We start from the raw sequence: 19,033 nt of genomic DNA, 5'->3' as shown, positions 1-19,033 counted from the left end.
ACTGGAATATAAATATTGTACTTACAATTCAGTGTATAGTATATAGTCCTTATCGGTATGGAATTATAGTTTGTACTGACTTTGCTAGTGCTTTTTATGTAGCCTGTTGCAAAACTAGGCAAATATGTAGATGAGTTGATGTACCCCCGGAAAACCCCTGAGTATCCCCAGGGGTACACGTACTCCTGGTTGAGAACCAGTGCCCTAGTATACTAGCCACTGAATGGAAAATATCTGCTCTGTACACCGACACTGCATCTTCTAGTTTTTTAAAGCAAAGACACATTGTAGGAAAATAAATAAATACATAAAAATCACATGACAAATGGGCAAGTACTAATTAAAATTAGTTTAGCTAGAAGTGGATAGTTTGCCTCTCCTAGGAGGGAAGGGAGTAGCTAAACATTTTCATCTGAGCACCGCTCTGATAATAACTCATTAATGCAATAAAGATTTTGACAAGAACAGAAATGGCACAGAAGAGCAGCAGTCTCAAGAGAGCCTTAAAATGTAACCTTAGCCAAAACTGATGCAATGTTTATCCATTTCTGTGACAATATTATAGCACAGATGAGACACAATGCAAGCTTAAACTGCGTCTATGAGTCTTCAGGCAATAGCTGCCTAGATCTCCTCAGCTGAGGCACTTATGTCTGGGGAAATTCTAAAGGCTCCGATTTCATACAAGACCTTCTTAGTTTGCAGAGCAAAACAAATAAATCAAGGGAGAATGGTTTATATACATCAAAATGCAAAAGATTCACAATTCCTCAAATAATGATCCTCCAGCTTTACTCCATTCTACTGATTTGTCTTGTGCGACAATTCCTTCTAAAACACCACGTTAAGTAGGATCCTCCAAAGTGTCATTTTTTTAACTGGCTCACTGGGAAATGCTCTAGATGATACATTTAATTGTAACGTTTCTGAGGATTGTGAAAAAGGACAGTGCAAGGGAGGCGAATTTGGCTGCTAGAACCTGGGAAACTATGAAGCTAATGAACCTTGTTAGAATTCCAGCCTTTCGCCCTGGATGCTGACGTCTGAATCTCCTGGCTACAGGAATCCGACAATTTCGTTGGCAATGGAAGCCTGAGCTACAGCTCTATGAAAGGACAGAAAATCATAATGATATTTTATGATGCTCTGGCCAATTTCAGTGTGAGATCTGGAAGAAATTCAAACCTCTGTTCCCTCCCAGCACTTACAGACTTAATCTGAACATGGCATTGCTAGAGGTGAGTGAAAACACTTTTTGTGGAAACACAGCAATAGGTATATTGATTATGCCTATTACAGTGTTGTTTCTTGCAGTATACCCATTCGGTAATCTCGAAGCCATTCAGTGCCTGGAGATTCTAACTGATTAAAAGCAAATAAAATTGGCTCCTTACTATGTGTGAGACCCTTAGTGAAGGAAGCCGAAAGCTAGCCAGTGGTGGAGCCTTTGTCCAAAGCTGGATTTTGTAGCCCAGAGGGTTATTTTTAATAGCTGTGGATCTCATCAATCTCATGATTTGGCCTTTCCCACAGTGAATTGTAGGCTGCTCTTGAGTCAAGTCAGGCATTTACAGTAGCTTACTTTTGTCCAGGAATGGGACCGCAGGCAAGACCTGTGCATGGATGAGAAAGGAAAAGGCTCAATATTTTCTAAAGCCTCCTAATCCTGTGTATTGACTGGCACTCCCTACACTGCTGTTTCTGCCCCAGAGGTTAAAAGCACTGCTGGGTTCTTGTAGCCGGCTCCTGATTAGAAGAGCTGTGCTTGTTCAGACTGGGAGTGGAAACAATACTATGCGATTTTCGTGACCAATTGCAGCTAATAAAGAGCTTACGTTATGAATGTCAAGTGTGTAATAAGCACAGAAAGCAGCTAGTGCTCACTCCATAGGTGGAAAGCCAAACCCTTTCAAAAATGCGCGGAGTCCTTTCGAATGAAGAGAACTCCCTCTGCACACGGACATTTCCTGAGCAGAAAAGGAAGCTAAATGTGGGGAGGAAATGATGCAGTTCAGTTCTTCTTCCAGAGAGTCATGGGCACAAAGAGAAAACAGCAGGAAAAAGCTACAGTGTTGCTGTGGATGTATTTGTACGTGTCCCTAGCGCAGTGTTTCTCAGATATGGCCACCATGGCCGCATGCAGCCACAGCCTCCTGGGCAGTGATGGGGGAGCGGGGGGCGCAGCGGAACAAAGCAGTGGCCCCTCCTCCTCGACCCCTAGCAGGGGTTGGGCCCTGCCCCCTCTGGAAACTCAAACACTGGAGGAGCAGGCGCTGCTGAGTTCCCACCTTCCCAGAGGTGGTGGGGTCAGACTTCCACCCTGGGGTGGTGGGCAGCAGGATCCATCTGCAAGGCTCCACATCAGTCTCCATCTCCCAGGCTCACCCCCCACCCCACCCTCACCATTTCTGGCCCCTGCTGCCTTCTTACCCACCTCCCCGTCCAGGGCTTAATTTGTCCCCAGGCTTGCCGGGGCTGAATACATCTGATATTTGTATGTTTGTTAATGTCACGTTTCACAGGCGCTAGCTGGCGGGCTGTGGAAAGTGATTTTCACATACAAGTGTTGCTTTTCACAGCAGCAGACTTACTAGCTAGCAAATCTAAAAACCAAAGAAACAACAACAACAAAAGACAAGAATGTGCAAAGCACCTTGTTTGTGTTTCTATTCTGGTTAGGTCCAGTAAAGAATAGAGACAACAATACACTATTTTTATTATTGAGTCAGTAAACAAAACAAACAAACAAAAAAAAAAACCCTACCTAAATTACAATGATTTGGACACGTATATGTGCATATTTATTTGTTTTTTTCCTAATGTTAATTATGAGCTTTTTTGGAAAAATTGGCAGAGTGGCCACCTGCAAGCATGGGCGGTGGGGTACTAGGCCAGGGGATGCTCTGCCGCCGCCGGACAGCCAGTTGCGAGTTGGGCAGGGGATGTTTTTGCTTTATTATGCCCCATGCAGGTTCTGGGGCGGCTGAGGAGGTGGTATGTGTTGTTCAGCTCCCTGGGTTCATCAATAATGTCCCTGGACTCCAGAGAGATCTTGCCTCCTCAGCCGCCCCGGAGCCTGCATGGGGCATTTCAAAAGCTCAGGTTTTTTGGGAAGAGACGCTGTCACACTGCAGCTTTTCACCGGCGGCTTAGGGTCTGGGGAGGGGAGGGGAGGCCTGGTCAGCCTCTGGCTGATGGGGAAGGGGGGGCGCTCGGGGCTTCTCTGGCTGCGGGAGGGCTCCTTGCTCTGGCTTCAGGGGGTCAGGGGCTCTCAGGGCTCCAGCTGCAGGTGGGCTTGGGAGGAAGTCCAAGATATTCAATATCTTCATTAACGATCTGGAGGATGGTGTGGACTGCACCCTTAGCAAGTTTGCAGATGACACTAAACTGGGAGGAGTGGTTGATACGCTGGAGGGTAGGGATAGGATACAGAGGGAGCTAGACAAATTAGAGGATTGGGCCAAAAGAAATATGATGAGGTTCAACAAGGACAAGTGCAGAGTCCTGCACTTAGGACGGAAGAATCCCATGCACTGCTACAGACTAGGGACCGAATGGCTGGGCAGCAGTTCTGCAGAAAAGGACCTAGGGGTTACGGTGGATGAAAAGCTGAATATGAGTCAACAGTGTGTCCTTGTTGCCAAGAAGGCTAATGGCATTTTGGGTTGTATAAGTAGGGGCATTTCCAGCAGATCGAGGGATGTGATCATTCCCCTCTACTCAGCACTGGTGAGGCCTCATCTGGAGTACTGTGTCCAGTTTTGGGCCCCACACTACAAGAAGGATGTGGATAAATTGGAGAGAGTCCAGCAGAGGGCAACAAAAATGATTAGGGGGCTGGAGCACATGACTTATGAGGAGAGGCTGAGGGAACTGGGATTGTTTAGTCTGCAGAAGAGAAGAATGAGGGGGGATTTGATAGCTGCTTTCAACTACCTGAAAGGGGGTTCCAAAGAGGATGGATCTAGACTGTTCTCAGTGGTAGAAGATGACAGAACAAGGAATAATGGTCTCAAGTTGCAGAAGGGGAGGTTTAGGTTGGATATTAGGAAAAACTTTTTCACTAGTAGGGGGGTGAAGCACTGGATTGGGTTCCCTAGGGAGGTGGTGGAATCTCCTTCCTTAGAGGTTTTTAAGGTCAGGCTTGACAAAGCCCTGGCTAGGATGATTTAGTTGGGTTTGGTCCTGCTTTGAGCAGGGGGTTGGACTAGATACCTCCTGAGGTCCCTTCCAACCCTGATATTCTATGATTCTATGAAGGGGCAGAGCTGGGGGCTAGCCTCCCCAAAGGGGGGACTCCACCCACCGTCCATGCCAGCAGGAGTTGGTGGCCACCAAAAATTTTGTTGTGAGAACCCCATGCCTAGTCTCTGTTTGCCAGAAGCTGGGAATGGATCACTTGATGATTCCCTGCTCTGTTCACCTGGCATTGGCCACTGTTGGTAGACAGGATACTGGGCTAGATGGACCATTGGTCTGACTCAGTATGGCCGTTCTTATGCTCTTATAGGATCCACATACACTGTGGAGATTATTGCAAGGTTATTCCTCCATCAAAGGCTTCATTTGGAACCCATTCCTAAAATACATACTGTTGGCTCAGTCATTGCTTGGTGGAATACATTTCTGTACTTTTGCATTATTATGTTGCCTGCCAGACTTTTGCATAAATGTAAGTCTATTTTGCTGTCGTGTGAACAAATGCATACGATAAGAATTTCAATAATTCTAAAAAATGAAAACAAAGGGAAACATGGATTTGAAATTACTCTGCTCCTTGTGACTAGACAGTGAGGCAGTCCATGACTGTAACCAATTTAAATGGTTAGTTATGAACTGGGAAAATGGAAATGCAGAGTTGTGTAAAATCCATGCAACTGTAGAATTTAGAGCAAAATTCAGCCTTGGTGTAAATGGGCACCAGAGCCGGCTCCAGCGTTTTTGCTGCCCCAAGCGGCCAAAAAAAAAAAAAAAAAGCCGCGATCGGTGGTACTTCGGCAGTGGCTCTGCCGCCACCGCTTCATTCTTCTGCGGCAATTCGGTGGCAGGTCCTTCCCTCCGAGAGGGACTGAGGGACTTGCTGCCGAAGAGCTGGACGTGCCGCCCCTTTCCGTTGGCCGCTCCAGGCGCCTGCTTGCTGCGCTGGTGCCTGGAGCCAGCCCTGATGGGCACTGCGTGAGGTGCTTCAGTGGAGACGTGCTTTCTTACTGCAAGGCATATCCCAGTCTCAGCTAATGTTGCTCCAGACTCTAAACACTGATTTAAAGAGAAAGTTTGTCTGGAACTTCTGGCTGTGACTGTGACCTTCCCTATGTAAACTAGTGCACTGCTTTTTTTTACTCTGCAGCTCCACAGATACTAAAGGGAAATGCAAACGTTCCCATTTGCTTTCCAGCCTTGCTTTCAGAAACGTCCTCAACAAAAGTTGAGCACTTGGAATTCTGAGGGTTTTTGCTTTCATTGAGATTTCACAAAAAAACAAACAAAAATCAACACACTCTCAAAAACCACCATGAGACTGTGTGATTTTTATTCATAAAAAGGAGAATATTTGAGCATGAGAGATAATGAAGTAAAGGAAATAAGGAAAAAGTTAGCCGACGTGTAAACATAGGAATGCCATCCTATTTCAGATTAAAAGTTTATTAAACTTCATAAACAAGGAAACTTTAACTTGTCCCCAGCTCTTACTCTAAAATATTAAAGTTTTTGTCACATGTATATTTTTCTGTTCAATATACCATACTGCTTATTCTCCTGTCATACATTGCTGATTATTTGTGATTATTCCTTTTTAGCCATAACTATATATTAGTATGGGTTTCAATCTAGAAGTCTAAATAATAAGATGAGTGAATTAGAGTGCTTTGTATTAAATGAGGATATTGATATAATAGGCATCACACAAACTTGGTGGAATGAGGATAATCAATGGGACACAGTAATACCAGGGTACAAAATATATTGGAAGGAGAGAACAGGTCGTGCTGGTGGGGGAGTGGCACTATATGTGAAAGAAAGCGTAGAATCAAATAAAGTAAAAATCTTAAATGAACCAAACAGTACCATAGAATCTCTATGGATAGAAATTCCATGCTTGAATATAATACTATGAATATAGCAGTAGGGCTATATTACCGACTACCTGACCAGGAAGGTGATAGTGACTGTGAAATGCTAGGGGAGATCAGAGAGTCCATTAAAAAAAAATCTCAATAATAATGGGGGATTTCAACTATCCCCTTATTGACTGGGTACATGCCACCTCAGGATGGGGTGCAGAGATAAAGATTCTTGACACCTTAAATAACTGCTTCTTGGAGAAGCTAGTTGTGGAATCCACAAGGGGAGAGGCAATGCTTGATTTAGTCCTAAGTGGAGCACAGGATCAGGTCCAAGAGGTGAATATAGTTGAACTGCTTGGTAATAGTGACCGTAATATAATTAAATTTAACATCCCTGTGGTGGGGAAAACACCACAGCAGCCCATCACAGTAGCATTTAATTACAGAAAGGGGAACTGCACAAAAATGAGGAGGTTAGTTAAACAGAAATTAAAAGGTAAAGCGCCAAAAGTGGAATCCCTGCAAGCTGCATGGAAACTTTTTAAAGACACTATAATAGAGGCTCAACTTAAACGTATACCCCAAATTTAAAAACAGAGAACCAAAAAAGTGCCACCGAGGCTAAACAACAAAGTAAAAGAAGCAGTGAGAGGCAAAAAGGCATCTTTAAAAAGTGGAAGTTAAATCTTAGTGAGAAAAATAGAAAGGAGCATAAACTCTGGCAAATGAAGTGTAAAAATATCATTAGGAAGACCAAAAAGAATTTGAAGAACAGCTAGTTAAAGACTCCAAAAGTAATAGCATCAGAAGCTGAAAAACCAGTTGGGCCACTGGACGATCAAAATGCTAAAGGAGCACTCAAGGATGATAAGGCCATTGAGAAGAAACTAAATGAATTCTTTGCGTCGGTCTTCGTGGTTGAGGATCTGAGGCAGATTCCCAAACCTGAGCCATTCTTTTTAGGTGACAAATCTGAGGAACTGTCCCAGATTGAGGTGTCATTAGAGGAGGTTTTGGAACAAATTGATAAACAGTAATAAGTCACCAGGGCCAGATGGTATCACCCAAGAGTTCTGAAGGAACTCAAATGTGAAATTGCAGGACTACTAACTGTAGTCTGTAAACTATCATTTAAATCAACTTCTGTACCAAATGACTGGCAGATAGCTAATGTGATGCCAAGTTTTAAAAAGAGCTCCAGAGGTGACCCCAGCAATTACAGGCCGGTAAGCCTGACTTCAGTACCGGGCAAATGGGTTGAAACTATAGGAAAAGAACAAAATTGTCAGACACCTAGATCAACATAATTTGTTGGGGAAGAGTCAACATGGTTTTTGTAAAGGGAAATCATGCCTCATCAATCTACTAGAATGCTTTGAGGGGTTCAACAAGCATGCTGGCCAAGGGGGATCCAGTGGATATAGTGTATTTAGATTTTCAGAAAGCCTTTGACAAGGTCCCTCACAAAGCTCTTAAGCAAAGTAAGCTGTCATGGGATAAGAGGGAAGGTTCTCTCATGGATTTGGAAACTGGTTAAAAATAGGAAATAAATGGTCAGTTTACAGAATGGAAAGAGGTAAATAGTGGTGTCCTGCAGGGGTCTGTACTGGGACTAGTTCTATTCAACATATTCCTAAATGATCTGGAGAAAGGGGTAAACAGTGAGGTGGCAAAATTTGCAGATGATATAAAACTACTCAAGATAATTAAGTCCCAGGCAGACTGTGAAGATCTACAAAAGGGTCTCTCAAAACTGGGTCACTGTGCAACAAAATGGCAGATAAAAGATATCTTGGAGTCATTGTGGATAGTTCTCCGAAAACATCCACTCAATGTGCAGCAGCAGTCAAAAAAGCGAACAGAATGTTGGGAATCATTAAGAAAGGGATAGATAGTAAGATAAAAATATCATATTGTCTCCATATAAATCCATGTTACACCCACATAGAATCATAGAATATCAGGGTTGGAAGGGACCTCAGGAGGTCATCTACTCCAACCCCCTGCTCAAAGGAGGACCAATCCCCAACTAAATCACTCCAGCCAGGGCTTTGTCAAGCCTGACCTTAAAAACCTCTAAGGAAGGAGATTCCACCGCCTCCCTAGGTAACCCATTCCAGTGCTTCACCACTCTCCTAGTGAAAAAAGTTTTTCGTAATATCCAACCTAAACCTCCCACACTGCAACTTGAGAACATTGCTCCTTGTTCTGTCATCTGCTACCACTGAGAACAGTCTAGATCCATCCTCTTTGGAACCCCCATTCAGGTAGTTGAAAGCAGCTATCAAATCCCCCCTCATTCTTCTCTTCTGCAGAGTAAACAATCCCAGTTCCTTCAGCCTCTCCTCATGAGTCATGTGCTCCAGCCCCCTAATCATTTTTGTTGCCCTCCGCTGGACTCTTTCCAATTTTTCCACATCCTTTTTGTAGTGTGGGACCGAAAACTGGACACAGTACTCCAGATGAGGCCTCACCAATACCGAATAGAGGGGAACGATCACCTCCCTCGATCTGCTGGCAATGCCCCCATCTTATACAGCCTAGAATGCCGCTAGCCTTCTTGGCAACAAGGGCACACTGTCCACTCAGATCCAGCTTCTCGTCCACTGTAAACCCTAAGTCCTTTTCTGCAGAACTGCTACCTAGCCATTCGGTCCCTAGTCTGTAGCAGTGCAGATGTGCAGTGCACATCCTGAATACTGCATGCAGATGTGGTTGCCTCATCTCAAAAAAGATTTATTGGAATTGGAAAGGGTTCAGAAAAGTGCAACAACAATTATTAGGGGTATGGAACAGCTTCCGTATGAGGAGAGATTAATAAGGCTGGGACTTTTCAGCTTGGAAAAGGGATGACTAAGGGGGTCTATAAAATCATGACTGGTTTGGAGAAAGTAAATAAGGAAGTGTTATTTACTCCTTATATCACATGAACTAGGGATTACCAAATGAAATGAATAGGCAGCAGGTTTAAAACAAGCAAAAGGAAGTATTTTTTCGCACAAGGCACAGTCAACCTGTGGAACTCATTGCCAGAGGATGTTGTGAAGGCCAAGACTATAACATGGTTCAAAAAAGAACTAGATAAATTCATGGAGGATAGGTCCATCAATGGCTGTTTGCTAGAAACTGGGAATGGGCAACAGGGGATGGATCACTTGGTGATTGCCTGCTCTGTTCATTCCCTCTGGGGCACCTGGCATTGGCCACTGTCAGAAGACAGAATACTGGTTAGATAGACCGACCTTTGGTCCGACCCAGTATGGATGTTCTTAATCAATTCTGATATTATCTCTATCTCATTAACCTTCATGCAAATTACACTCGATTTATTGCCATTCATCTATATCAATATCGGTAACTATACCTCACACTTTTAAAGATGAATTAACTTGTATATTTCATCTCTGTATAATGCCAGCAGCAATATTTTGCTGGCCACACGTTTAAGGAGAAATTTACATTCTGTTTTCCCTGTGGATTTAAGTGACCAGACAAAGGTTAATTTCCCTTCCAAAGGTGAATGACAACATACTGGAAAGAGGTAGGTGTAAAGAAATGGCTTAATTATCTCTAATGCATTTTTTTTCTTATGTGACTGCTTTATCTTCATTATAGGACAGGAATACAGAAAGATAGACCTTGATGCTCACATTATTGGATAAATGGGTCGTTCACTCTTGTAATGTCTGAGGGCAAAATCCTGCTTTCCCTGGGGATGAAGAGCCGTGGAGTGATGCCCAGATATGTCTGTTATGAGAACCATCCTGCCAGCATATGGCTGGATGGCTCAGGGCTGACAGCTATCAGGCACTTCAGGACTCACTTTTCTTTTCCTGTGAAGAGGTGTCCCCAGCTCATGTATGTTAATGACTGCAGCATATGTGCCGGCTGGCAGGAAGGCAGGACATGCCCTGTCGGGGTTGTGCTGTACCTTCTGGACTCGCAGTCGAGGTCTCAGCTGACTTGTTTAATATTTGGTTTCTGATTAAATTAACTTAATTTAAATGTCTAATTTGTTGGTCTAGGATGGCACTTTGGGCACTGGATTTGTCTGTGATGGTGAATTGGGTACTGGCTCTGTGAGGGGGGGTGTCAATGGGATGGCGGCATCGGTGATGGTGGGTGGCCGTATGGCGTGGTGCGTGGCACAGTTTGTGTGGCAGCTGGTGGTGTTCAGGATGGGGGTGTGGCAGCAGGTGGTGCCTTACAGGATGGGTCTATGGTGGTTTGTGGTGTATGGGTTTGGTCTATGATAATGGGTGCCATCAGGTGGCATCGTGGGGTGCCATTTTGGTAGGTGGTGAGGGCAGGATGGGTCTGTGGCCGGTGGCAGTGGCCTGGCTGGTTCTATATTGGTGGGTGGTGGCTTAGGGGATGGGTATGTGGTGGTTTGTGTCATATGGGATAGGTCTGTGGCAGAAGGGAGTACAGTGTGATGAATCTATGGCAGCGGGGTGGTGGCAGGCAGGATGGCTTGTGGAGGGGAGTGGTGGTGTATGGATTAGACCTGTGGTGGTTTGAGCCATGTGGGATGTGTCTTTGGTGGCAGTTGTCAGGCGGGATTGGTCTGTAGGGGCAGCTGGCAGGTGGGAGGGGTCTGTGGAGGCAGGTGGGAGGGGTCTGTGGGGGCAGGTGGCAGGCGGGATGGGTCTGTGAGGGCAGGCGGGAGGGGTCTGTGGGGGCAGGTGGCAGGCGGGATGGGTCTGTGGGGGCAGGCGGGAGGGGTCTGCGGGGGCAGGCGGGCGGCGTCTGTGGGGGCAGGCGGCAGGGGTCTGTGGGGGCAGGCGGGCGGCGTCTGTGGTAGCAGGCGGGAGGGGTCTGTGGGGGCAGGTGGCAGGCGGGAGGGGTCTGTGGGGGCAGGTGGCAGGCAGGAGGGGTCCATGGAGGCAGGCGGGAGGGGTCTGCGGGGGCAGGTGGCAGGCAGGAGGGGTCTGCGGGGGCAGGCGGGCGGTGTCTGTGGTGGCAGGCAGCATGGGTCTGTAACAGTAGGTGGTGGCAGGCGGGGTCTGTGATGGTGGTTTGTAGAGTATAGGATTGATTTCAAGTCACATGAAGTGTCATTATTTATTGTTTTCTACATCTATTGGTATAACTGACAGACCTGATTTGTTTTCCTCTTTAAGTAATGGCATGCACCCCAGAGAGCTCAGCAAGATTCAGAGCCCCACGTTTGCACCAAAAATAAGTTACAGGGCCCAGAAACATCGTCTTCACCCAAAGAATGTCTTGGGAAACGATAACCATATTGTAAACACTTATAAAAATAAATCTAGAGCATGGCCATCACCTGGGAGACTGTGTTTGTTTCTGGTCATCTTATCTCAAAGATGTTTATTTAAAAGAGCTGCTCCAGATCAAACTGGAATTATTTCAGGGAAGTCCAGTGGCCTGCGTTATGCAGGGGGTCAGACTAGATGATCACAGTCATCCCTTCTGGCATTGGCATATATATTTATCTATTTAAAAAGATATAGCAGAAATAGAGAGGTCTAGAAACCAGCAAGGAAAATTATTACCAGCATGGAAAGTGTTCTACATGCAGAGAGACTGGAGAAACTCGAACTTTTAAACACATTCCTAATACAGGTAAATTAAAATACTATAGAGCAGACTGGTCTGAACTCCTACTTACCCTTTCAGGGAGTACAAGGCTCGGGGATGTTCAATGGAACTGGTTCAGTTACTGGGCTAGCTCCACTTCTGTCTCCTTTCTGCTCTGTCTCTCTCCCACACCAGTCTTGCAGTGGTGGTGCTCACCTGACTGAGGGTATGTCTCTACCACCCACCGGATCGGTGGGCAGGGATCGATCCAGCGGGGGTCGATTTACCGCGTCTAGTCTAGATGCGATAAATTGAACCCCGAGTGCTCTCCCATCGACTCCGGTACTCCAGCACCGCGAGAGGCGCAGGCGGAGTCGATGGGAGAGCTGCAGCAGTCGACTCACCATACTGAAGACACCACAGTAAGTCAATCTAAGTACGTCGACTTCAGCTACGTTATCCACGTGGCTGAAATTGCATAACTTAGATCGATCCCCCACCAGTGTAGACTAGGCCTAAGACCCAGGGACACTGTCCAACATGCCAACTACTTACCACCCTGCAAATCTGACTGGGTAGGATTGAGTCCCTTCCTTCGGGACCCCTGCTCAGTGATACATGACCAATAGCCTTCTCAAAAGACTGTATTTGTATTTTTTGGTGAAACACAGAATTAGAGAAAAGGGTTTTTAAAACAACAAATGGCCGACATGCCTGTTTAGTCTCATGGAATCATACTCACCACTACGAGTTCAGTGAGGTCGGCCTGCCTTCTCAGCTACAGGGACAGAACGGGGCCAGCTCACAACCAAGGTCTCTGTGGCAAACCTTGGTTACAACTGTCAGCATGTCCTGTGTTGTTCTTCTCTCCCGGCTTGTTTCTCAGCCCCTGGTCTACACTGCGGGGATCGATCTAAGTTACACAACTTCAGCTAGTGAATAACGTAGCTGAAGTCGACATACTTAGATCTACTCACCGCGGTGTCTTCAATATGGTGAGTCGACTGCTGCCGCTCCCGTCGACTCCACCTGCGCCTCTCGTGGTGCTGGAGTACCGGAGTCGACGGGAGCGCGCTCGGGGGTCGATTTATCACCTCTAGACTAGACATGATAAATCGATCCCTGCCAGCTCAATTGCTGCCCGCCGATCGGGTGGGTAGTGTAGACGTACCCTCAGAGTCTGAGGGGCTCTCACTCTCTGCCTGCTCAAACTGTTTTTTTCCAGTCAGCGGGAGCATCCATCAGGGCCTATCCTGAAGAATGCCCATGTGTGGCTTCTCCATTATAAGGCAGTTAGACCCATTCGGTCTCAATGAGCTGTGTCTCCTCTGCGGGTGAAGGCATTCGAAGTGCCTGACCCTCTTTGTCTGTCTTACACACCATCTTAGAACTCAAGCGGAGAAATCACATTTGGGATACAGACTGAAATATGCAACTATTACAGATAATTTTGGTCATATTTTGTTACACAAACAACATTTACAACTGATGAAAGGAAATTCTTTTTATGCAATGAACAATCAGTCAGTGGGATTCATTGCCACAACATATCATTGAGGCCAAAAGATTAGTGAGAATCAAAAATGGATTAGACATTTGTATGGATAATCATAACATACACAGTATCATTAAAGAGAAGGAAAAAAGAGTTTTATTAAAGGATATTAACTAAAGCTGGTAAAAGAAGCTTTAATTAGACAATATTCCATCAGAATATGCAGTTCTATTTAAATCAAAACACTTAGTGAAATTGCATCAGTCTCACCAGAGTTCAGAAAATGTGGGAAAAAAGTTCTGACAGCGTTGAAACACCCCATTAGCACATTTTGGAACTGATCATTTTGATTTTCAGTTTGGAAAATATTATTCATATTAAATGTTTTTATTCTGCATATAATATGTATATAGCAGGGCTCGTCAATCTTTCAGAAGTGGTGTGCCGAGTCTTCATTTATTCACTCAAATTTAAGGTTTTACATGCCAGTAATACATTTTAACGTTTTTAGAAGGTCTCTTTCTATAAGTCTATAATATGTAACTAAACTATTGTTGTAGGTAAAGTAAATAAGGTTTTTTAAATGTTTAAGAAGCTTCATTTAAAATTAAATTAAAATGCAGAGCCCCCTGGACCACTGGCCAGGACCCGGGCAGTGTGAGTGCCACTGAAAAGCAGCTTGCGTGCCACAGGTTGCCTATCCCTGGTATATAGTATCATTATATATATTGTGTGTATATAAAAAAATGTATTATGTTACAATATAATACAAAAATATTAAGTCAAAATAAAAACAAATTATTTCAATCAACCTGAAACATTTTGTTTGCCAGAATTTTCCTTTGCAGAGAATTTTGAACATTTTAGTTTTCATTCCAATTTGGAATGAAGCCACATTTCATACTCTCAGAATCCTTCACAAAACGTCCTCCACACACCGTTCTGTCCTCCACACAGCTGTTCTATTAACCCTCATGCTGTGGGGAATAAGATCACCTTTAACAATCTTGAGTTAGACAGAAACTTCTCTGTGGGCAGGTTTTTATATAATTGTCCACTTTGGGGTTTCTTTCCCATTCCTCTACAGGTTCTGATAGTGGCTGAGAGCAGATATTTCAGAAGTGGACAGTGGTCTGATCCAGTCCGTCAATTCCCATGTTCATCTCAGTCCATATACTGCAGCTTGTATGGATCGGTATCTGAGAGGAGTTCTGTATAAAACCATTGTAAATGTGAGGGGACTGTTGCCCCCTTACTAACACTCGGTGGGGGTGTTTTGGCTGCTAGCTCCCAGTACCAAATGGGGAAGGGTCGATGGGAAATCTGGACCCTGAGACTGACAGTCCCCAGGGGCAATGGGGAGAGGCCAATACTCCAGGTCAGCCTGATTGACAGGGTGGGCTGGCTAAACAGGGAGTCAGGAGGCTGGGGGGGTCCCGTCCTCTGTGTGGGCTGGAATTGCCTGGGTCAGACAGAGCGGGGCCGAGCTAAGGAGAGAGCAGGGGCCAGAGCTTAGCTGGGAGCAGAGATGCAGCCACCAGAGCCAGAGAGGCCAGAGAAGCAGCCCAGGAAGCATGTCGGTGCTGGGAGCAGAGTCACAGAAGCAGCCCAGAGAGCAGACCTGTGCTGGGAGCAGAGCTGCAGCCACAGACCCAGGGGGGCCAGAGAAGCAGCCCAGGGAGCTGGAAGCAGAGCAGCAGCAGCAGCCGTGCTGAGGCAGAGTGGAGCTGGGGCTGGAGCTGGAGCCGTCCAGAGCCGGGTGCGGTGAACAGCTGGATAGAGCGAGGGGGACCCTGGGCAGTGGGCCCAGCGCAGGGAGATGCCCCCAGCCAAGGGGCCCTGCAGGCCAGACTTGGAGGGGGATTGTAACCCCAACAGGGTTGGGGTGGTGCTGGGAAGAAGGGTCCTGCCAGCTAGAGCCTGAGAGCGTGTGGGAACCACCAGAGCACGTGTCCGACCCACAGCGTCCCTGCAGCACAGCCAGGGCTGGGGCAGTGGCCTGGGATGTGTGAGGAACAGACTGAACTTCCCTGACATCCCAGAGACTCTGGTTGTGAGTGCCACAGAGCAGGGTGACGGGTTTTCCTTTCACCTTGGTGGGAGGGATAGCTCAGTGGTCTGAGCATTGGCCTACTAAACCCAGGGTTATGAGTTCAGTTCTTGAGGGGAGCCACATAGGGATCTGGGACAAAAAATCAGTACTTGGTCCTGCTAGTGAAGGCAGGAGGCTGGACTTGATGACCTTTCAAGGTCCCTTCCAGTTCTAGGAGATTGGTATATCTCCTTTTATTACCTTTCCTGTTTTTCCTTATTATTTTTTAAACTAATTGCTGATTAAATAAATTGTATTTGCTTTAAATCATATGTAATGATCAGTGGGTCAGGGAAGTGCCCAGTGCAGAGAGCACCCCAGAGTGGGACACCCTAGCCCCTGCCCTGAGTGACCATGACAAGGTTGGTGGTTGAGCCCCCCAGGAATCCTGGGCCCAGCCTTGTTGGGGTTACGAGGACTCTGCCAGACAGGAGTGTGGAAGGGGAGCCCTCGAGGGCAGGCAGGCCTCTGGGTAAAGGAAGTGGGAGCGAGGACTCAGATCCTTTCACTAGCCCACTTCACCGGGGTCATGCAGAAGCCAGGAAAGTTCCCTACAATAGCGGGACCATTCCCCCGCTTACATACGTATCTGTAATAAAGCACATTTCTGTTCCTTACCCCTTGGTGATTATCCTGGATTACTAACAGTATGTGAAAAACAGGTTGTTTAGACACTTCTCCAGTGATAGAAAGCTAATGTGTCAGACAACCTAAACTAATTACTGTGGAAATGACATACTTTGAGTTTCATGGAGCTTGAGCTAGAGAGCTACTGGAAAGGCTGTAGCCAAGCTTGAACGAGTACTCTCCTCTTCCTTTTTAATAATCAGGCTTTGTCTTTGATACAGTGACCCTGAATGTAACCAAGTGGAATTTAAAATCATTTCTGTGTTTTTCATCTGAGAGCTTTGCAGTCACTTCTATGGCCTACAAAGGCATGGACCACACATTTCTTTGTTTCCTCACAGAGACTAAGAGCAGCTGGAGTAATCCTTGATTTTAAGAAAAGGATAATATTGGTGTTTTTTCCCACTGCAGACCGACACCTTCCTGTTATCTTTAACATCTTCTGAGTAATATTTTCCCCATGTATGTATTCCTCCTCACCACTCTCTTAGTCCAGTGTTTGGAGCTGCCCTCACTTTTTTTCTGACAGTGCTCCAATCTCATGATAAGGGTATTATCCAGAAGGCAAAGGCATGCAGAGATTTTTTTAAAAAAAAAGAACTGGACAATGTGGGTATCATTTCCTTAAACCGCCTTCTAAACCTTCTGACGAGTAAATGCAAGCCCAGGCCCAGTGCACAACTGCAGCTGAGGAACATGCTGCATAGCTGAATGGGAGTGGGGCAGACCTTGGCATTCTGGACTGGTTCTCTGTTGTCTGCTCTTCTTCAGGTGTCTATCAATTATGCAGCATGCTAATAACTCCAATGGGCCATTAGAGCAACTGGGAACTGTGTAGGGTTGTTTAAGAGTCACCACATTAGATTTACATCAGCAGGAGATGATCCAACCTTAACGAGGTCTGCAATGTTTGGGGCTCAAGACCACAGACACCACTGGAGAAAAGAGGCCACAAAGTGTTCCAAAAGCTAAGGAGAGGAACTAGGACTGCAAGGAAATGACAAATGATTACTGCTGGGTGGGAAACAGTTATAGGGACAGCTGATTATTTTCCTATCTCAATTCGGGCTGAAATTCAAAATCTCAAATATTCACAAACCACAAAACCAGTTTTGGGTCTTTTCATCAACATGTTTTGTTTTGATCATTTCAAAACATTTGGTTTCAATTTCAACCTTTAAAAAAAAATCAAGTCTAATTAGCTTAAACTTCAAAACAAAAAGGGTTGAATCATAGAATCTCAGGGTTGGAAGGGACCTCAGGAGGTCATCTAGTGCAACCCCCAAATGAATCAGAAAGCTTTTTTTTTCATTTTGAAAATGTCAAAATAAAATGTTTCAACAATTTTGAAATTTTTTTTCAGCATTTTTTGAGTCAGAAGATTCATTAAATCTAAACCTGTTTCACAGTTTCAATGGTGATGAATTGGCATTTTTCAACAATTCCTGACCGACTTTACTAATGATGACAACTTCAAAGGGAATGAGAGTCACTTCCTTGGTGAATAATGTTTTTCATATCACCTGGTTCATGATGCATAAATGATGTAAACACTTTTCTATAATAATAGTAAAATGGCATCATAGGTGTTGGGGAGAAATCCAAATTTTGGTGTGAAATAAAATAATCCTCATAATTTGGGGCAATTGTATAATTTTGTCCTGAAATTGACATGAGATTATTCTATTGATAGTACATGGTGAGAGGAGGTCATTTTAAGTTATATGATGTTAAGTTATATGATTGTAAATATATATATAATAGTTAAATGCTGGAGCCAATTGAATTTTATAATTGATACTCTGTACAGCTAAATGTAAATGTATACATCCAGGAAGAATGAAAGCAGGCCATTCTTACAGGATGGGGGATGCTATCCTGGGAAACAGTGACTCTGAAAAGTAATTGGGGTCATGGGAGATAATCAGCTGAACGTGAGCTCCCAGTTTGATGCTGTGCCAAAAAAAGGTCATGCGATCCTGGGGTGCATAAACAGGGGAATACTGAGTAGAAGTAGAGAGGTTATTTTACCTCTAGATTTGGCTATAGTGCGATGGCTGCTGGAATACTTTGTCCAGTTCTGGTGCCCACAATTCAAGAAGGATGTTGATAAATTGGAGAGGGTTCAGAGAACAGCCATGACAATGATTAAAAGATTAGAAAACATCCCTTATAGTGATAGATTGAGCTCTTTGAGTGTATTTAACTTAAGAAAGAGAAGGTTAAGGGGTGACTTGCTCACAGTCTTTAAGTATCTACATAGGGAACAAATATTTAATAATGGGCTCTTCAATCTAGCAGAGAACTGTCTAACAAGATCTGGTGGCTGGAAGTTCAAACTAGATAAATTCAGACTAGAAATAAGGCCTAAATGTCTGACAATGTGGGTAATTAACCATTGAAACTATTTACCAAGAGTCATGTTGCATACTCCATCACTCACAATTATCAAATCAAGACTAGATGTTTTTCTAAAAGATCTGCTCTATGAATTATTTTGGGGAAGTTCTCTGTGCTATACAAGAAGTCAGACTAGATGATTACAATGGTCTCCTCTTGGAATCTATGAAAATAAATGGTTACAATACAAAACAAAATCATAAAACACCAAACAAGCATTACATTCATTAATAGTTACCTTTCCTATCTAATACAGGAGGTTCCCTCCACAAGTTCACTCCAATGCAGAATTGGCTGTCTTCACGGGAACCAGGAACCAATCACTTATGAAAAATACCCTTGCTCCACAAATTGTCTCCTCAATGAATGGATCCAGAGTCTCTCTCCCACCCTACGTTAAACTGAAATGTTCTTTTGTCTTTATTCACAGACAGGGTGATACTCTGTGTGTGATCATGTTCCACTTTTACCTCCAAGTGGTTTTGATTGTTTGCAGTTGTCTTTGATGGGTTTCCATTGATTGTTCTGTGATGGGGCAATCAGCCTTGCATTACATCATTGGCTAACCAGGAAGAAGAGGAAACTCCCTTCTGACTTAATAGGATGTCACGGAGTAATATTACCCCCGGTGACTCCTTTTTACTTTAAGGGCATAAACATAGTTATATTGTTCCATAAATATCACTTGTACACACATCACATCATGACTATGAACACTGATAAGTTGCAAGCTTTCAATAGAGGCCTTACATGTTACCTTTTTTGGACTAATACCCTGTAAACAATGTGTTTGATGTAGTGAGTTTGTCAGCT

This window comes from Mauremys reevesii, linkage group 4 (assembly GCF_016161935.1).
Source record: "Mauremys reevesii isolate NIE-2019 linkage group 4, ASM1616193v1, whole genome shotgun sequence".
NCBI classification, from domain to species: domain Eukaryota; kingdom Metazoa; phylum Chordata; order Testudines; family Geoemydidae; genus Mauremys; species Mauremys reevesii.
This window is presented reverse-complemented; position numbering follows the sequence as displayed.